Source organism: Semicossyphus pulcher, unplaced genomic scaffold (assembly GCF_022749685.1).
Source record: "Semicossyphus pulcher isolate SPU_LCO1_2020_fin unplaced genomic scaffold, fSemPul1.0.p SCAF_14, whole genome shotgun sequence".
Lineage (NCBI taxonomy): Eukaryota > Metazoa > Chordata > Actinopteri > Labriformes > Labridae > Semicossyphus > Semicossyphus pulcher.
The window spans coordinates 5,249,614-5,270,519 of NW_027211648.1; positions in this window are offsets into that span (position 1 = coordinate 5,249,614).

Consider the following 20,906-nt stretch of genomic DNA (forward strand, 5'->3'; position numbering starts at 1 on the left):
TCAGTCTTCCTGTTTTCATGTTTTGGAAGTCGAGCCGAGCAGCTGCGGAGGAGCCCCTCTGTGCCAGCCAGATATGAGGACTCATTCCCAGAAACTGAGACCTAATGTACAGCTGGCAGAGAGGCGGTGTTGTTCGGCACATAATTGGATATTGTTCTATTGTCAGTGATTGTGGGGGGAAATGGAGAGAAGCAGTGTAACAATTTCACAGATGCAGCCTGTCTCTCAACTAACACACTTCATTGGGGAACACCCTGAGAGCATGGGAAAAGCAGGATCAGGAAATTAAAGTACATTTCCCCTCATCTGTCAGCTGCGGCCAAAACTCCCATGAGCAAGGCACACAAAGTGGCATCCTAATAAAGTTACATTGGGGAAGGTTCACAGGTGGGGAAAGCTAAATGAGAAGGAACCACATATTTACTTGTGTAAATATAATTTGAAGTCATTGGAATTGTATCAAGTAAAAGTATTTTAATTTTGAAATGAAGCACCAGTTTGCTTACGTACAAGGACAGATTTGCTAGAAAATGTCAGAGGAGCATCAAAGTTTTCACAACTCAACCTGAGGGAATCGTGAACATCTTTACCAAATTTTGTCCCAATCCTGTCAGTAGATGTTGAGATATTTCACTTCAAATGTAAGTCCTTTGACCTGCTGGTGGCCCAAAATCATTAGCAGTCTTCTGGCACCAATGAAGGGATCCTTAGACACAAAAACCACAATGATATGACAGTCCTAGACTTTGTACACCTGCCATTAAGTACCTTACAACTCCAGCATGGTCCACACAACTCAAGTGGAAAGAAGTGTAGTAACTAGGTGACAGGTTTGCTCTAGAAAAGTCAGAGGATTATGAAAAGTTTTACAATTCAGCCCAAGCGTATTATAAATGGCTCCACCAAATTTGGTCCCAATCTTTTCAGTTGATGTCGAAATATTTTACTGGGAAAGTAAAAACTCCAGGCACCAAAAATGTGTCTAAGAAGGCATCCGTCCAACAGTTGTTGAGATTGCAGTGTGGACCAAAGTGGCGGACTGATGTGCCAACCAGCAGTCATTTCCATCTCTTGAGCTATGCAACAAGCATGGGTAAAAAACAAACTTCTTAATAATAATTGTAAACTGCCCCACGACAGCTCCTTAGTGGTAAATAAAATGGGGCAGACGTTGTGAATGTGCAAGCTTGCCAGTATTTTCTGGAAGACGATGATTGCTCTTGGCCAAAACAGTCCACACGCTAAATCAGTTTAGTCAGACACTCAAGTGGAGAAAAACAATTGAATTATTGTCCAGCATGGCGTCTTTGAGGGGCTACAACTGATAAAAGGACATTCCAGAAAACGATCCAGACCTTTTGCAAGCCTCCGAGGTGACGGGGGGGTTTAGGTTGCTTCACTAAATCAGGACTATGACCACAGATAGGAGGGTGTAAGGTCAGTGATCCCCTGCCCCTGGATCTTTCGGCATTCCTGAAGCCTGATGCTCTCTGCTACATTCAGAGGATCCAGGCTGAGCGGCTGACCTCAGCGAAGCCCCGCGTTTCAGGTAGACCCATCTCCAGATGGGGTGGATAAAAGAGCATATCTGAACATAAGGCCGGTTACGGGGGCTAAAGTGGGCCAGGCCACTGGAGAGTTGTGAGGAATCACATCAGGAGTAAATTGAGATTCCACGCACACAAATTTGGATTTTCATTATTAATTTGTTGGGTTCTCCAATCTGTAGAAGAAATGTAACGTGCTCAGTAAGGTTAACAGAGATCTCAGAAAAAAGAGGCATTTCTGGGATAACTGTATTTGGCGGAAATGTTTTGATATATTATTCAATTTTTCAATAGTAGGTTCAGTAAGTCAAAGTGGGAAGGAGTACAGTACTTATGCGTCTCAAGAAGAGCCGAGAGATTTAACTGTGAACTTCAGCCACATAAACTGATGAGAAATGAAAAATGACAGTCTTTTCTTAACGTTTATTGATAATGGAGAGGACTGCTGATTAAGCTTTTTTCCTCTGCTTAGCTTTTATGTAACACACAGAGCTTTCTCATGGTCAATGGGGAATACAAAATTATTCACATCCTGGTTTCAGATCAAGCATACCAAAACACAAGGCTATTATAGGCTCAAATTATTCCATCTTGGCGTCATTTATCCTGAAAGTTAGTCGAGCCCAGCAGCAACTCGGTGGTTATCATTATTTATTCCAGCGATAGTCATCATGTGAATGCTTCCAATTCGTATCAACAAATCTCATTCATGCCTTCCACTCTGTCATATATGACATGTATGTAACCACAGTCATATCTGAGAGCCATAAAAATCAGTGCACTCAAGATTTCCGGAGAAAAATGCCATAAAAACTTTATCTTTCCACACAGGAATGTGCGTGAGCAGGAAGAGAAGAAAAACTCCTGACATACATGAAAGTTTTTTACTTTGGTCCAAACATCACAAAGCCAAGAATGTAAGAGAAAATTCACACATAACTCCTAAAAGATTATGGTGGTGGACCAATATTTATTTTGCCGTAAACCCAGGGTCTTACATTCATGAAATGGATCATGCCAACCGTGTGAAGATCACCCAGACATAGGATTTTCTCTACATGGACTACAATAATTATGGAGAGGTGTATATGTATATATATATATATTATGGGCTGTTTTTCGTGGCCTTAGTTTGTAATACAAGGAATCTTAAAGCTACAGTGAACTGTGGTCTTCCAACTTTGTGTCAGCACCTCCTGTTTGTCCCTTTCTTGTTACAAAATGCCAGTGCCCTTGTCCACAAAGGAAGGTCCATATAGAACTGGCTTTTGAACTGGACTCTCAACCCCATCCAATAACTTTGGGATTTCTTGAATCAGAGTCCAACCTTAATAATACTAATTCTCTTGTTTTTGGAAGGAAGCAAATCTCCAAGGTTCTGCCAAGGTCCACAAGCTGGTGTAAAAACCAAAAGCAGTTTTAGCTTTTACACGCCCATGTTTAAAGAATGCACACATGGGGTTTTGTGGTTGATATTCCTGTTACTTTGTTCCCTTGTCCCCTTATTTTTCCCAATGTAGTGTACCTGGCAATAATGGGAGTCTAACCAATATCCCTGCTGGAAAACCCTTTGAATGTGATGGTTAAGCGCCATCAGACAAGCAGCACTCTTACGCTGTGTGGGACAAACAGTCGATACATGATGTTACAGTTCCGTCTGCAGCTTCCACATAATGCAGGGCATGTATTTCTATGAAAAGCAGACATGAAGTTACAGTTTCCTAGAGGATGGATATTTAAACACAAGCTGGTCTCTTGTTAGAGCGAAGCTGAATTGCACTAATTAAAGAAAGTACTCTGTAATTAAGTTAAGTAAAGCATTCCTTCGTGTAACTTGGCAAAAATTACGATGACAACTTCCCCTGGTGGACCGCGTTTTTCATCGCAATGTTGTGTTGGCCGACCAAGTGACAACTCCAGGAATGCTGCAGCCTCAGAGCCGCAAACAATGCTGAGACCACAAATAAATGAAATAGCTCTGAAACCGCGAGCTGCCCAGAGGTCCATTTGGGTGAATTTATCCCTGCAGTCTTAAGCCTGAGGAAGTTAATTGGAGCAATATAAATGTGTTGGACAACCACAAACTGACCTGGAATGCGATATAATTGTAGTTTACAGTTGGGACTTCATGCAGCGAGCAGTAATGTGTGAGTCAGACGGGTTCTTGGCAGACCGAGATGGTTCCACTTTCAGAGAAACAAGACGGCTGTAATTGTCTCTCGAATAAAACAAACTATTTCCAAATGTAATATTTTTGCATAAATGATGGGTATTATATATTCAGCAAACATTTCCAGAAACTCAGTGGTGGGACGGAGATGTCACAGAGATTGATATTTGCAGTGAGACGTACCGTATGTCAAGATCCAAAGGCCGGAGTTTCTGTGCGAATACAGTCTTCATTTAACAATAATCAGTGCTCATCATTTGCATTTGTAATGAAATCTGAACTTATATTTATTTTGGAAAGCACATTTTTTGTTATTATCATTGAGCCGTAGCTGTAATTTGGAAAACAGATTGCGTTGAAATTCTATAAAGATGGTTAAATTTGAAGGACATGCCAAGCTTGAGAAATCATAGGAGCAAATGTTTATAAATAGAACATGCTAACATGGCCAACACTTAAATAGCACTTTAGACAACTCAAAAGTGTTGTGACCAAGTCATCTTTGCTCAAGTCCCAAATAAGTCTTGTTTGGTCCAAGTCTCAAGCAAGCCTTGAGTCATTTTTTCTTGGACAAGTCAAGTCAAGTCACAGGTTATGTCGAGTCAAGTCAAGTCGAGTCCTTAGTTAAGGCAAGTCAAGTCAAGTCGAGTCCTTAGTTAAGGCAAGTCAAGTCCCGAGTCAAGTCACTTTTTTTCCACCCAAGATCCAGCACTCTTACCTGTAGTATCCGGTCTTTATAAAGAGAAAAGACAAGGTGTTAGCAGCTCGTCTAATAATGATATTATTGGCCAATTTATATAACCTGTTCAAAAAGTATGACAATGAATTGTATCTGTGTTATCTTGGCACAGACGCAGCCATGATGATGGTCTGCTCTGAGAGCGTAGTGAGTAGTAACGAGTACGACTGATGAGGCTTCTCTTTGGGGGCTTTGATGTTACGTGTTGCCATAGCGAGGAGTTTGACTGACAGCCAGCCATCCAATCATGATAATCACACACTGGGGAGCTTTTTGAGTCGTCCAATCATGATTCCCAGTTTGCGCTGTGTACATACTTGATAGTTTGACAGAAACTTAGACTAGACAACATTGAATTATATCATTTTATATTTAACAGCTAGCATTCAAACTTATGAACACACGCAAGTCATCCGAGTTATCATGCCTCAAGTCGAGTCTCAAGTCATCAAAACAGTGACTCGAGTCGACTCAAGTCCAAGTCACCAAGTCTCAAGTCCACATCTCTGCCACTCAAAACACTTCTACACTACATGTCACATTTACACACCACTGCCAGAGGCTGTCTGCCCATTAGGATCTCTCATCTACCACTATACCTTTATTGATGATCATGACAAAAACCTGCCTTTTAAATACATTCATAAATATCCTGACAAATGTAAAATTTTAGAGTTTAGATGTAGAGTTTTAGGTAAAGTAATATGAAGACTTGTTCTTATTTTGTGAGGAGTTTTGGGTGCAGTGTCTCGCCCCAGGACACTTGGCACGCAGACTGCAAGATCCGGGAATTGAACTGCCAACCTTCCAATTTAGAGACAACCCACTCGACCACTGAGCCACAGGCGGTTGTGTAACAATGTGGTTTAAAAAGAAGAACTCCAACGACTAACTGCCAACAGCTCATTAAAGGTTTTACTATGAAAGAGGGGAGTTTGGGTACGAAGAGCTGGTCAGGAGTTACAGTGGTGCGTGTCTAACTAAGCAACGGCTTAAGTTCGGCCAAAGCTTTTGTACCATGTTGGTGAACTGAACTATGTGGAGAAGACTGGAGTGTAGAGGCTGGTTACAGCTTGAGCTGGATGAGTGGACGGGTTTCAGGTGTGCAGGTTGATCAGGGGAGCAGCAAGAAAGAAAAAGAAGAGCAGAAACACTCGGTTTGAAGTAGTGGCCCATTCAGACCATGATCAAATATATATTCCTAAACTACATTTGGTCCAGTGTATGTATAATCCATATCAGTTATAATTTTGTAAGACTTTTGTAAAGTAAATAAGTAATTTATATCATCCTCCTGACCCCGAGTCTCTCCATGTTTTCTTTCTCATGCAACCTTCCTCTGTCGATGTACCAAGGCTGCCAGAGAGGTCACAAAGGCCAAATATTCTGCTCAGAAATGTGATTATGGAGCTTAACTGGGTGCACCAATGATTCATACAATAAACTCGTCAAAAAAATGTAACTTAGTAACTATAAAATAGCCTGGAGAACCAGCCCTGTAATGCTAAATGTTGACCCAGGCTGGACTGGTTTGACAGGCATCCAACCGTCCGATACAGCACAGCTGAATCTGCATCTTCGTTGATTAGTTGAAGCCGAGATTCAGCCTCTTAATCCAGACTGAAAAGTTGAATGAACACATCCCCCCTCCTGAGGGCCAAAAACAAAATGTGAGTTTGGCCTCCGAGCAATCAATTACAGATTTGTATAAATGAATCTCTTTGAGCTTCTGCTCCAGTGTTTCCTCTGCCAGCTCTTTCATCTTTCCCTTTCTGCTCCACCGTCCAGCCTTTTCGATCAAAACCAGCACTCAGGATGTTGGACAAGCAGGTTGCTACTGTACTTCCTCTCCGCCTGAAGACAAAAAGGGAATCACAGTCTAAATATAGACAGGACCATTTCTGGAAGCTTTGATGGGCTGCAGAAGGAAACAACTAATCCTCATAACTAATGTCTAGAGTGGAGAGGAAGATTGTTTTGGATCCTCATCAAAGTGCAGTCCTTCAACCGAAACCTTTCCAAGAAGACAGAGACAGAAATATATAGAGAAAGAGAGAGTTTCCAGCCATGTGCTGTCCATATGCTTCACACAGTGAGTGACGACTCTGGATTTCCGCTGTGATGCTTCAAACAGGCCGTCTCTCCCCATCATTCTTCCACTATCACCCCCTCTTCACAAGTCTAAGCCTCACAGACTCAAAGGGAGAGGCAGTAAAAAACACGAGACAAAGAAAGTGTTTGAGTGTTGGTGCGTAAGGCCGGGTGAAGTGAGATAAAGTGAGACCAGATATCAAGAAAACTGAGAGTAGCCTTTGTTCACGATGATTCGTTTGATATAAAACGGGATATGAACCTAAAGTGGAACAAAAATCACGTACTTTAGAAGCCGCTGTGAGAAATCAGAGAGAGAATGAGCTGCAGATTGATGCAAAGACCAGAGTGTCGTGAATGTGCTCTATGAAAAGCAAACTGAGGCGGAGCTATGGAGAGAAGAATGAAGAGAAACTGGTCAGGAATGAGGGTAGTGATATGATGTATGTGATTTTTATACTTTAAAGTAAAATGTTAGCCTGTAACATGCATGTAAATAGTAAATTAAATTAGTTAAAGTTGTATTTCTATGCATGTTGCCATGCTAGCATTAGCATTTAGCTTAAAGCAGAGCAGCTAGTCCCAATCCAGGGGCTGCAGCCTTCCAAGGCCGTATTTGAAGGCTGATTGCATCACAGAAGCGCGTTGAAGGCTGTCCCGTTACGAAGGCTGTCCCATTACGAAGGCTCCTTCAGATGCAGCCCACAAATGCGTCCTCTGTTTCCCGGGCCGCGAGGGATCCATCGGGTGCATCCTTCGCGGCCCACCGTATCCTGAGATGCATTGCGCGCCCATTCAAACGAAATGGCCGAGGGATACACTTTAAAATGTAAAAGTTTTTGGTTTCAACTCAGTTGAATAGCTAGTGTTACACATGTCTAAGAAAACAAAAGGGCCGTTGAAACAAATTATCTTTAAAATAATTGGTTTACATACGTGGCGTTAATTATGCTAGCTAGTTAGCCCGCTAGCTACCTGTTACTAGGCAATAGGAGCGGCGTTTGGTGACGCAAGGGTAGACCAGACAGTGTCATTTCAATTCGGCTTTAACGGCCTACGCAGGTTATGAATGGAGCATCCTCCATGGACCGCCTCCTTCGAAGGCTGCAGCCCGTGGATTGGGACACAGCTAATGTGCACTAACATTTAGTGTGGACATTCCATTGTCTAGTCACTACACTGGCTGTTTGTGGCTAATAAACTTAGCCTGCTAAGGAAAACAAGTATGTCAATGTGAATCAGGACGTATGATTAAGCAAAGAGTAGGGCAGTCTAATTATGCAAAAGAGTTTGAGAGACATTAAAGGTCTCTCATCATACCAAAGCTTTCTGCATGGCTCCATATGGTGGGGGATGGGGGGGGATTTGGGGGATTAGGACAATCCGTGTTGACCCTTGTGCCTGTGTGCGACGTGACCCCAGAACGTCGGCTACAGGGTTTAAGTGCCTGCAGGTTATTTACAAGCAGAGATGTTCAACAAGGCAGACGCTGCAGAAGAGCCGAAATATTGACGGAGCATGTTCAACTTCAAATGTGCCGTCATGATGTCGTTATAATTATATTGGGCTATTAAAAAATATATGCAAAAAAGAAGTCACTGATCACCACAGATTTTCTACATATTCTCTAAAAATCAACTCTACTTTCTCCTTCAGGAGCTGTTCGAGATGTTCCTCAACGCTTCTTACAACTTGAAGTGTCTCTTAATATCACCAATCCACAAGTGTTCTTCATGAATGAGGAAAAGGTGTCTTTCCCATTTCACTGACGCCTGATAGAATATAATTTAAGCAGGCATAAGGAGCTCATATTTCAGTAGGTTTTCCATTCATAGTTTTTAGAGTATGTGTGTGTTCTATTTAATTGCACATTGCAAGATCTGGTTCCTGTAAGAGTATAATGAGCCTGAGTTCCTGGTGTTCCTGGTCACAAATGTGGAAAGGTGGTCTGCTGTGGTAGCACACAAAGATCTTTTATACTTAATGGTCCACTTCTTCTAGCATTTCATCCAAAAAAAACTGAAGCATTACTTTAATAACACCCAGGAATGACCTACCAGCGTGTTATAGTGGGACAAAGGATGGAATTTATCTGCTCTCTTTCCGCCGTGAAGGCCGTGTCAGTTTTTTTCCTACTTAGCTTTGACAGTAATTCAAGCTTTCCTTTCTTTATTTCTTTTGATGGAAATTTCACTCCAAGATTAGATGTTTAACACATGAGATATGAGAAGTAAATAATTACAGACTACTTGACGGATGCTGCCATTTTCAGGACCAAAAAAGTGCATGAAAAACTCTTTATAATAATAATTCTACATGAATAATGAGGGATGTTTTAATTGGCATGCACTGTAGCTGCAATCATCTTCATATGTTTTATATCATGATCTAGACCATGATATCATTTCAGTGAAGCAATGTGACACAATGAGACGCGAGGTTTGCACGGAAAACAAAAACAAGTCTGTGACACGTCAAATTGAAGACATTCCCGACACATTTCCCGAGGAGAGGGATATTTTATAGTTTCCTCGCGGTAATGCTGCACAGCTGCTGCAGTGTTGGTGGTGAAACCAAAACAGTCGGGCATAAATTTGGTCTAAATGTAGCAAACATCACAATAAACAAGAGAAAAAACATCGCTGAGGAATGCTGGGATTTCCTGGAAGCCTTCGGGGAGTGTGGTGATAGCGTGCAGGATTACTATCTTGTTTTATGAGACTCAGTCAAAACACTTGAGAAAATTATACGCACGAGCGTGTGTTACATAAAGAGCTAAATCAGGAAGGTATTTATTTCCTCATTTTCCGGCTCATTTGAGGAAAAGCTGCAGAGGTGTAAACACAACTCCCTGCAGTGCAGAGACAGTGAGCGCTTCCACCGTGGAGCAGAAAACCTGCTTTGTTTCTTGTTTCTCCACAGGCGATAAATGCTCTCTCTCAAGCCGAGGCATAATGCTGCAGAGTGGGAGAAAGAGAAGGCAATAAAGAGTGAAACTTCTCTTCTTTATACTGTCTTAGAACGAGAAGTGAGCAATCTGGGATGTGATGCTCCTGCACCTACACAGGTGAATAAAGTATGAGTCACTTTGTTATATGAGCTGAGGAGCAGGGATGCACACGGGGGGGGGGGTCCAGGGCGAGAGGTCTGGAAGTAGCCTCTGCAGTGCAGTGTGTGTGTGGGATGTACTTATGCAAACTTTGAGGAATAAATAGCGAGATGGGCGGGGGCGGGGGGGGGTTGAGCTGCATGAATAATCAATGAAATCACTTTTTTATTTTTGGAGCGGTCTGTTGGTTTTTATTCAAACTGCCTGTGTCATAGAGGAGCTGAATCTGTTTTGCATGTTCCAACTCCAGCAGCTGAGTTGAGTTTTAAAATACAAAACCTGCGACCTGCTTTTATTCTGACACAGGACAGAATCATACGTGTTAGTATGTCAGTGTTTTGTCACACAGAGATCCTTTATCTTTCATCTATAGCTGATAAAATACTCTTTAAGTTCAATAAAGACTTCCTGGACGCAGATGGATGAAGAGCTCATCTCATTGACTGATTGTAATCTCATTCACTCTGAAAAGAGTTTGCATTTAATGTTATTTTTGTTTGTCTTTTGTTTTGTTTTACCGAAATTAAACAGATTGTTATATTTTAAACTAAGGGACAAACTAAACCAAGAGTAAGACCGAGTGTCCTCAGTTAGTACAGTGGCAAAAAAAGTTAAGTCGCATTATTCCACATGCGAGGAAGAAAGCAAGTATCAATAGGGAGTGAAGTATAACGGCGCCAATGAAAGGCGCCTGGTACTCCCATCACATCAAGCCCTAAGTCTCTAACTAGGCTCTTCTCCTCAGTCGTCCCCCGGTGGTGGAATGAGCTACCAAACTCCACTCAGTCTGCAGAGTACCTTTCACCTTTAAGAAGAAGCTAAAGACCCAGTGCTCTATGAACACCTCTGACCTTAATGATGTTGATGCCATTGATGATGATGACATATCGAGGATTGGGTTTATGCTGACTAGGATTTTCATGATGATGATGATGACTATACTGATGTTGTTGATGATGATGATTATATATATATATATATATATATATTAAAACAACAACAACAACAACAACAATAAAAAAATGCCCTACACACTGCCTGTTGGCACCAGCGTCGCGCTGAAGCTGTTTGTTGGCTCTTACTGACTTCGTTCCCTCCTGTCTTGATCGTTGCTTGTGTTGTATTAACTCTCAGATGTGCGTCGCTTTGGACAAAAGCATCGGCTAAATGAAATTGTAACATTGTAACATTGTATAACACAGTTAATAGTATAAAATAAGATTCCACAAGAAGAACTAAACACAGTTAGCCTAATAGTAAATTAACAGTTGTGCAGCCTATGTTATATTACAGCAGCAACACATCTGATTCCATTTTATGCCATATATTTCTGGATGCTTTCTCAGTGTCAGAGCAACTGTAACGCCCCCCGTGGGGATCAATAAAGTATATCTGATTCTGATAAATGTTGTTAGCGCTAAACCGACCACAGAAAACTAATGATAAATTTCCAGTTGCAAAATATCTTATAGAAATTATGAGGGCACGTGGACCGAAAAGGTCATTCACTATAGATGGATAAAAGAGGCTCATGGACACAGAGTTTAAGATGAGGGTTGAAACAATGTCAGTTGTTAGCTGCAGCCGCTAACTGTGACGGAGATGCTACTAGCAAGTGGCTAGTGTTGCTAAAAGCCGAAAGACTATAAAGGAACATAAAACTAAAGAACTTAAACTCAAAATATGTTCCCTCCTTAGAGTAGTTTTATAACATTGAAGATTTAGCAAGCTAGCTGGAGCGCTCGCTAGCTAAATAGCTCAAGGATTAGCTAGCCTACGTAGCTGACCTTAACAATAGCAACGTTTATGAGGAAACAGTACTTGGGTTTCTTTTTGTCTTGCCTTTTTTACTGGGCTCAGTCTCTTATTTAGACATGTAGACATCCTGTTTAGTTCAGCAATGACACTTTCTATGGCATAGCTAAAAATTAAATCTTTGCGTAACAGGATGTATGAAAGGAAAAAGGTTGAATGCGTCTCTTCATGTAGTTACTGTGACGTTATTTCTCACTAAAGCAGACCTATTTTGTCTTAAAAGCCTTATAAAAGTGTCAGTAAGCCTATTTCACATGTTCTTTTGAACAAAGAATGTGGACTCTGCTTTAAATGTATACACCAAATGAATTCAGGACTGAGGCTTTACACAGTTTTAAAAGACTCTTTGGACCATATTGTCTCCAGTATAAACAGAGGTACACAGTAGAACACTCTAGATATTGCTTTCTGTCATGCCAATAACATCTTAAGTACACAACGCTGAAGACAAAGCAGGGAGTAGAGCTAATCCAATCTGCAGAGGAGAACAACTCTGTCGAAAAGGGCCCATAAAGTGTAATTCAGACGTAATCCAATCTCACAAATTACAGATTCTCCCTTTTATATCCAAGCAGAGAGAGTGTGATGGCATGTGTGGCTGTGTGTGAGGCTCATGTAAGGAAATAAAAGGCAGAAAGAAATCGATGGGAGCTACATCTTATCTCATGTAACAGCAGAGATGTGAGCGTGATTCTTTCACAGTGTAAACAAGAACTTTAAAAACCTTTCACCTACAGATAATCTCATCCAGCTGCCAAACATTAAGCAATTTGTGTCAATGAATCATAATAAGATGTTAGTGTCTTTACCATGAATGAATTGTCAGCCTCTGCAGGAGTCTATCACGTTATTGCTTTACGTTTTATGCTGTGAAAAGTCTGGTTTGGTTCACGGCCTAAAACAGGGACAAGGACACTTCCATCACAGATAAAGGAAAGGAAGATGGGCGAAGGTGCAACAGGCCAGAGGACATCACACTCCCTAGATGAGATCTAATATATGTTACAATTTCATTTAGCAGACGCTTTTGTCCAAAGCATCGTACATCTGAGAGTTAATACAACACAAGCAACGATCAACACAGGAGGGAACCAAGTCAGGAAGAGCCAACAAACAGCTTCAAGTGCAACCGGACACCGGTGCGTATAGGGCGTTTATATGGAGTACATAACTAAAAAAAAAAGGGGGCAAATGGTTGCATAATTTTGTGCCTTGAAACAAGGTTGTGGAAAATGTTGCTGCTTTAATTTTTGGACAAATGAGCACTGACAATTACACTCACAATAGCACTAAAAAGACCAGGTTTACTTTGGGTTTAAACATGCACCTTGGATGGAATATTATTTGCAGTGTAAAAAATACAGGAAATGATACCAGATAAACGCAGTGTGCCTATAAATACACACAGTTAACAAAAGTAACAATGTATTTTACTATTTCGGACTTTTCAGTCTATTTTCTTCAAACAAAACATTTTGAAAGAAAGCTCACCGTCTCCTACTTCCTGTTGACACAAAAAACCTCATGCCGTGTGTGCGCTGCAGGTGTACCCACTCGGGCTGAACAATTAATTGAAATTACATTTTTTGCTATAGTTTTTTTAAGGGTAAAATGTGTGTTTAAAAACATTTTAATTTAAATATTGTGTTGCAGAGATGCTCTGGCCTACATATCATTCACAAACAAAAGCATCCAATATCTTCGCTCGGTTCAGATCCTTGAAAAAAATCACACCACAATCACTCATTCATATTTTTCAATGAAAAAGAAAATGATATAAAAATGATCATTCCCTTTAATATTGCAAATCATAGTTGTCATAAGTGTGCTCTGTAAACGCTCCGTTTATGTGGCCACATCGTTACGCAGCGCTGGGGCGAGGTGGAGCTGATAACAGGAGTACACTCGCTGAGAAGCCGCCTCACTGAAAGCCTTGATCATCCAGCAGCAACGCATGCTTTTTTTTACAGTGTACAGACAGGTGATCCAAACTCTGCAGCTCAGCCTCAGTTCACTCTGTGCTCTGTTGAAGGGCTGCTCTAATGTGATATCAGACTTCTCATGTAGATAATTCATGAAATAACAGAAAACGGTGAGTTTTCCTTTTCTTGATGCGTTTCAGTTTCAGTTCGTCCTGCGATGTGACTATTGCACATGCACACGTCATAACTGCGATTGTTAAACGATTTATGATATGAAGATGCATTGTGCTGCACAAAGTGGCAACCCATTTGACCAAATGCATCCTTTGTAGTTTAAACATGATGCAGGAAGTGGTGGTCGGCTGTTTTGTTTTTGGATCCGGTTTTGCCCTTCACTCTTTTGCACGACTCAAACTTCTCTTTCCTGCCAACCGAAAATGTTTGAAACAGCCTGAATAATGATAATGAAGCACTCAAATCTGAATGCAAACAGCAGCTGGACACCTTTAAGTCGCATGATACATAATGAGACAGTTGTGAACGGCCATGTCTCTGGGCTGTCCACTTGTGCTCACATCACTGAGACGCATTTAAAATAAATTGTTAACAGGACGAAAGAGGCTTTTAACGGTTTCCAACATGGTTTGTTTACAATAATCACGTCAAAGTGACACGGACAATTGGACAAATATGGATGATGTTTAAAAATGCTCGTGTTTATTAAATCTATCTGACCCTAAAGCTTACATTGCCTCACGTTGTGCCACAAAAAGCATCTCCGAATTGAAACCCTTATCTCCCTGTGGGGTGGTGTTTATATACAGTAGGGGTCATATTATATTTAAGCCTTGGCAAAACAAGAAGCTGTCTGAGTAGCTGTTTTCATGCAAACATTGTAATGATGCATCAAACTGGTGCAAATAAAAATAACAAAAGAAAACAGACCTTAATTCCTGACTTAAAGCGTCTGGAGATCTGCGGCGTCTTTACAGTGAATGAAACATTCATTACTGCACAGCACCATGAATATTCATGGTGAATCAGCTGTCATGCTGGTTATCTGTGTGAAAACACTCCGTATCAGCTCCATCACTCATCAGTCTGACATCCAGCACCCTGCAAAGACTGTTTTTCTCTTCAGCATGAAAAAGTTTGTTTCTTTCTTCGTTTTGTGACACACGTTTAGCCTTCATGCATATTCACACTTCTTCTTCTCGCACACGCCGCTGGAAAAAGGAAAGACTTATTCCAGAGTACGATTGATTTGTTAGACTTGCAGCAGTTTGCGCTGATTAAGATGCAACTAATAACTGAGCACCTCCGTGACACCCGCTGGGATTTTGTAGTTCTGGCGGAACAAGACGGTCACAGAAGACTGACACAGAAAAATCAGCAGCAGAGATTGTGAAGCCCCGAAAAGGAAACTGAGTAAGAGAGAGTTATTCTGACATACGTCTTAATATTTAACACTTTAGGATTTGCTAGTTAGTATTAACACGATCTCTATCTTCCTTGGACCAGTGTTCATTTTAGCAGCTATTTCAGATTTAGTTTTAGTCTATAGATGAAAATGCTTCTCAGTTTTAGTCACATTTTAGTCATTTTCAGCCTTTATAGTTTTAGTCATTAAAACTCAAAACATTTTAGTCCAGTTTTTGTCAATAAAAAGTCACATTTTAGTCAAAACGTTTTGTCTCTTGAGAAAATATTTAGGGATGCACGATATTATCGGCACGTTATCGGTATCAGCAGATATTGGCTTGACATATCCGCCGATATTTTCCGCCGATCAAACAAAACTTTAATTTTGCCTAAATGCTCGATGATTCCCTAAAAAAGAAAATAAAATGTTACATACAAATAAATGTGGCATCTTGTACATAATCTAAGTAGTTTCCTTATATTGTTGTGTACATTTGAAAGCACTGTATTATGTTATTTCTGCATCTGCCAGTGGGCCACCACAATAAGAGTAGGCATGATGTCAATTCCTCTACAGGGGAGACTCGACGTTCTCTGCAATTAGGTGGAAAAAACATGCACCTAATATATTGGTATCGAAATCAGCAAAAAGGGTTGGAAAATATCGGCCAAAAAACCAATATTGCGCATCCCTAAAAATATATGACCTCTTCTGGTTTTTACCTGTTTGCTTCAGGTAAAAACACTTTCAATTTCAACAGATCATCCAACAGTAAAAGAACGAGGAGGACACCGCATCTAAAGATTACTTTTCAGCATCGCTTCTCATTTAAACGGTCTGACTGAAGCAGACAGCCGGTGATGGCTCCTTTTTGTTCAGAAGAAGCGTCAGATGACGCGTAAAACAGCCCTTTTTCTGTGAGCGCACACAGAGCCTGAAGCAGGAAGCCTGAGTTAACGGAGGAAGTTCACAACCACCTTTGTGATACCAGTTATCTCCAACCGGGTTACCCAGTTACAGGAATGAATTGCTTGTATTTTGACAGAAAGATTAGACGCACACTGAGGAAAATATGCATTTTGAATGTTAGTCCCGTTTCGTCTCGTTAACAAAAACACAGCATACGTGTCGTCAGAGCTTTTATTATCAGCGATGTATTTTAGCTAATCAACGTCTCGTCTTATTTATGGAAAAAGGTCGAGCATTTTTTGTCATTATTTTCATTAACAAAATTAACACGCCCCATAACACAGCTTTCCCACACCATGGAAACCCCAGCAAAGTTATAGAACGTGACATTCAAAGAAAAAGATGAAGTTGGGGGACAACTCTGGAAAGTTTGGGAATTTAAATGTAAAGTAAGTGTAGGAACACAGGTGTTGATAAGTCTGGGAATACTTACGGCATTCCCGGATCCTTTTTCCTGTAAAATCAAACCGTGTGACGATCATGTGAGGTCTAAACTCTGAGTGATACGTGCAGCCGGTGCCATCTCATTTCTTGGCCCTAACAAGCCCGTGATTGATGAGACTTCAGCGCTCTGCAGCGGAGCAGCAAAGTTAAAGAAGCTTTTTCCTCCGCCAAACTGTGATGAGACCTGCGTGAAAAACACGCTCGCAAATACTTCTCCGTGTTTGATTTATATGTTTTGGACCGGCGGGCTGGTGGCACGTCAGGACAATTTAAGTAATGTGGAGTAAGCTGTCAGTCAGAGTGAAGTCACAGATATTGGCTCAAACACTTCTGTGAGATTGTCAGGATTGTTGGCACTTTGTAGCAAACTGTCTCGACCCCATCTGGCGCCTACACACACCTAAAACAAACTAAACGTTTTTTTTAACCTAACAAATCAGTGATTGATGACATTTTAGCTAACGGCAGCAGAGAATGAGCTAATAGGAGCCTCTGCAGCCGAGCAGAAATACATTTGGATGTAAAATGTTTAACCTACAGCGGCGGGCGGCACGGACCCCCGTGTCTTTGTGCGTCTGGGCAGAGTGAAAAGTTCACTCTGTGTGTGGACTCTGACTCAGACCTGGGCTAATACTTCTGTCAGAGCAGTTTGATTCCCTCTAAAGCCAGATGGGTGGGTTTCACCGCATATGACAACACCACGAGCGCCAGAACGTTACTTAACAAGCACCAAAGAGTGTTTGAGACTTAATTTGATGCTGTTTTACGTGATTGACAACTAATCTAACAAAATCCAATGCTATAAACTCCACCCGTCTGGTGCTTCAAGCAGATTTAAACAAACACTTTGACTAAGAATTAGTTGGGAAAAGCTTTAAAGATGGCTTTAAAGAGAGAGGGTGTTTTTTTGTGAGTCAGGGGATGTGACTGTGCGAGGAGGAGCAGCAGAGGAGGAGCGGTGTGGTTTTAATTAGGCGGCGGCTGCAGCGTTGCGGGTTGGGACGCGGTGCCAGGACGTCCCGGGAGAAACAGCACTGACGCCTTCGAGGCCTGCCAAGCGCGGCCACAGCCTATCCCAGAATGCCTCTGTCACCGTCACCGTGGGGAACGGCGGGGCCACAGAACATCTGAGAAAACAATCTTTTTTTTTTTTTGCCCCTCTGTCGCTACGAAAACGCTCCCATTCTTCAGCCCAGGGGAGGCTGGGAAGGCAAACAGGCCGGGCCGACGTCTGTGTTCTCGTCTCTGACGTGCTGCGAAGTGATACGTCACGTTTGATAGCTTACACGCTGATACATCACATCCTGAAGAACAAAGAGGAGGGAGAAGAAGAGCATGCTGTGTAAAGGGGGGAGAAATTCACTCTGCATATGGGTGTTCTGTTTACACTGCTGCTGCTGTGTGTATCAATGGAGACTCACAGGTTATAAATAAAGCTTAACTAGTGCTTTAACAATGCTTTAAGGCCCATAATAAGTCATTAGAGGGGTACTTCAACTTTACACTGGAAGATCATTTTATTCTACAGCGCTACTCAACCTGGGAAACATTATACATTTACATCTGTAAATTGTTGTCTCTGTCTTTCAGTGTCTTTTAAAGGATGGGGAAATAACCCTGATCTCATCAGCTTCTTTGAGACTTCAGTTTTGTTGTGCTTACATTACAAACAAGGGGCGATAAGTTTGAAAGACATGGGAATTTGCTAAGGAGGGCAAATAGGGAGAGCTACTGAGCTACTGAGTTGCATTATGGGAAGTTAGTGTCCAAGGTTTTGGAGTTGGCTTGACCTACACTGTAAAAAAGGATTTTTGAGGGTAGTCAATAAATCCATGCAAATTGTGTAAATTATACTAAAAGTATAAGTCAGCAAGTGAAATATATTGAAATGAGTGACGTTTACCTGCATTACCAAATTTTCAACAGTAACAATTGCAACCCAGAATAATGTAATAAAATCTGCCCAAAGATATCGAGTCTGGACTGCAAAGTGCGCACGCATCAAAGTTTGTTCTTGGCTGCACGCACATTCAAATGCCGATGGCTATTGGGGTTCAGTGTCTTGCCCCAGGACACTTCGACATGATGTGGCCTGCAGGAGCTGGGAATCGAACCGCCAACCTTCCGATTAAGAGACGACCCACTCTACCACTGAGAGATATTAAGTTTTAAGATATTGAAAAAGATAACAAAACATAAGATGCTTTCAGGGGCATGCACTAATCTGTCATTTCTGAAGCTTGGAGAGGATAAACACTAAAACACTCGAACACAAAAGCTCCATTATGAAATATTTCATAGTTTATTAGAGAAAGCGATGTGAGTGTGTTCAGGTTAGTCACAAACCCAAAGCAGCATAATGATTCTTAATATCACAGTTGGATCCCAACATTCTTGTGGCCTTAATAAAGACTGTATCTGTCAGACCTGTCAAGTTAATTTATTACTTCCGCATTTCCTGTTTTATTTTGTTAACCCTTGTCTCTCGTCTTTTTCAGTTCCTGTCAAGCTGTCTCCCTCACCGTTGGTCACCGGGACCCTCCCTAATGTGTTGCACCTGTGTCTTGTTGCGTTCACTCCCTTTTCCTTCTTAAGCCCTGGTGTTCCCTCACTTCCCTACCAGATTATCCCTAGCCATAGCAGTCGATACATCCAGCCCTCTTTAATCCTAGAACCTCGTGTTTTTGACCAGCTTTTCCTGACCTCATACCTGTTTTTGCCGGTCTGATGTCTGTTACCTTTGCCTTTCGCTTTTTGACTTCTGTGTACCGGACCTTGCCTGAATAAAGACCACGTTTTTGGAACTATCATCTGTCTCCGCAGTTGAATCCTTACTCTGTGCTTGACAGTGTCTTGTTTTAAACGCATCACGAACACCGAGCAGCTGGATTGTACGAGCCTTCGACGCATCCTGATGAAGATCTCCCTGATGTTAAACTCACCCTCAGCCGACGCTCGTGAAAGTCTGATGACGCCATAATTGCATCACTTTGAGATCTTCTTGAAACCCATTCTCACTGAGCAGATCAAAACGCATTTTAGATCAGCTCCATGTGCCTCCGTGTCACAAGCTGTCACACGCAACACGGGAAAACCCGTAAGCATGAGCCGGGAAGCGTCTCGTACTGCGTGAACCCTACCCCCCCACTTCTTCTGGTTATTCTGTAAATCGCTGCTTTACTGGTATTGTTCGCTCTGTCCGCTGCGTCTCAAAACAAATCAATGATACTGACAGTTCTCGTAAAACACTTTTCTCAATATGGACTCAAAGTGGAGGCATTTGTGGAGCCCTGCAATTATGTGATGAGCAGAGGAGGATGGAGAGAGGCGGGGAGGGGGCGAGGGGGGCCGGCGGGCTGGCTAATGAATACCCCGGGGGATTCTCTCTCATCGTGGGGGAAGAATGAAAGTATGATGGTGCGAACGACATTCAAGCTTTCTTTTATGTGCAACAATTCCCTCCCTCTCAGAGCGAACATTAAAACAGGATGGGAGCGACGCAGAAAACAAACAGGCAGCTCTCGACTTTGATTATATGTTTGAGCAAATTAGAATCAGGCTACACGGAGAGAAAACACACTTTACTGAGGATCCTTAATGGATTCTTCATGAGAGCGTGTGTGCTCATGTCTGTGTTATCTGTCTACATCTGTGTGTTTGTGTGCATGTGTCCCATGAGAGCCACTGTGTAAGTACGTCTATTAAGACTCCGATATAAACGTCACACACTGGATGTAATGGCTCCGAAACAGCAGATCAGGGTTGTCAAAAGTGTCGATACTTTTCGACACGACATTTTAAAACGATACATCGTAAGTTCAGAGATCTTCAACGCCAGCTGCTGCGAGAAAGAGAGAGAGCGTCGGTGGTCGAGTGACATAGAGAGGACGTAAAGAGAGCGAGTTATTTCTTGCTCTAAAAAACACACTCAAACAGGCCCACACCTCGGCTCACCTGCAGGAAGGCGGTGTGACTGAAGACAGAAGGCATTGCACACTTCTACTGGACTATGTGATTATTGAGGGGGAATATTTTAATACAAGTCTATACATTCTTTTTTAGGAAACTATTTTAGCTCATTATGCCGGGCATTACAATTATCTGATTGTCAAATGTGCTGGTATGTGTTCAAAGACTTTTACTGCACCAGCACTCTGTGCAGGTTGGTCATTAAAACAAGAAAATAACCCACATTTTGGTGCCTTGGAGGAATGTTTCGTAGGTGTGATATCGCAAAATTTATATTGTTTGTTTTTTCTAGTATTGTAACAAAAGTTCAAAGTTCTGGTACTGTGACAACTCCAGAGCAGATATTTGACATTTGCTCGTGTTGCCAAAACATGTCCCATCTCGGTCAATCGCCCCAAAGACAACTGGTCTGTGGCTCAGTGGTAGAGTCGGTCATCTTTCGGAAGGTCGGGGTTCGATCCCCAGCTCCCTCAGTCTACATGTCGAACTGGACCCCAAATTTCTCCTGGTGGCATAGCAGTTGGGCACTTTACATAGCAGCCTCTGCCATCGGTGTATGAATGGGTGAATGTGACATGTAGTGTAAAAGCAGCTTTGACTGAGTAGAGTCCATTCAAATACAGTCTATCTTAGCTTAAGAGCTAAGAGGGTGGTCTAGTCCTATTTCTTTGTCGTCTTATGAAAACGACCACATAGCACATTAAAAGC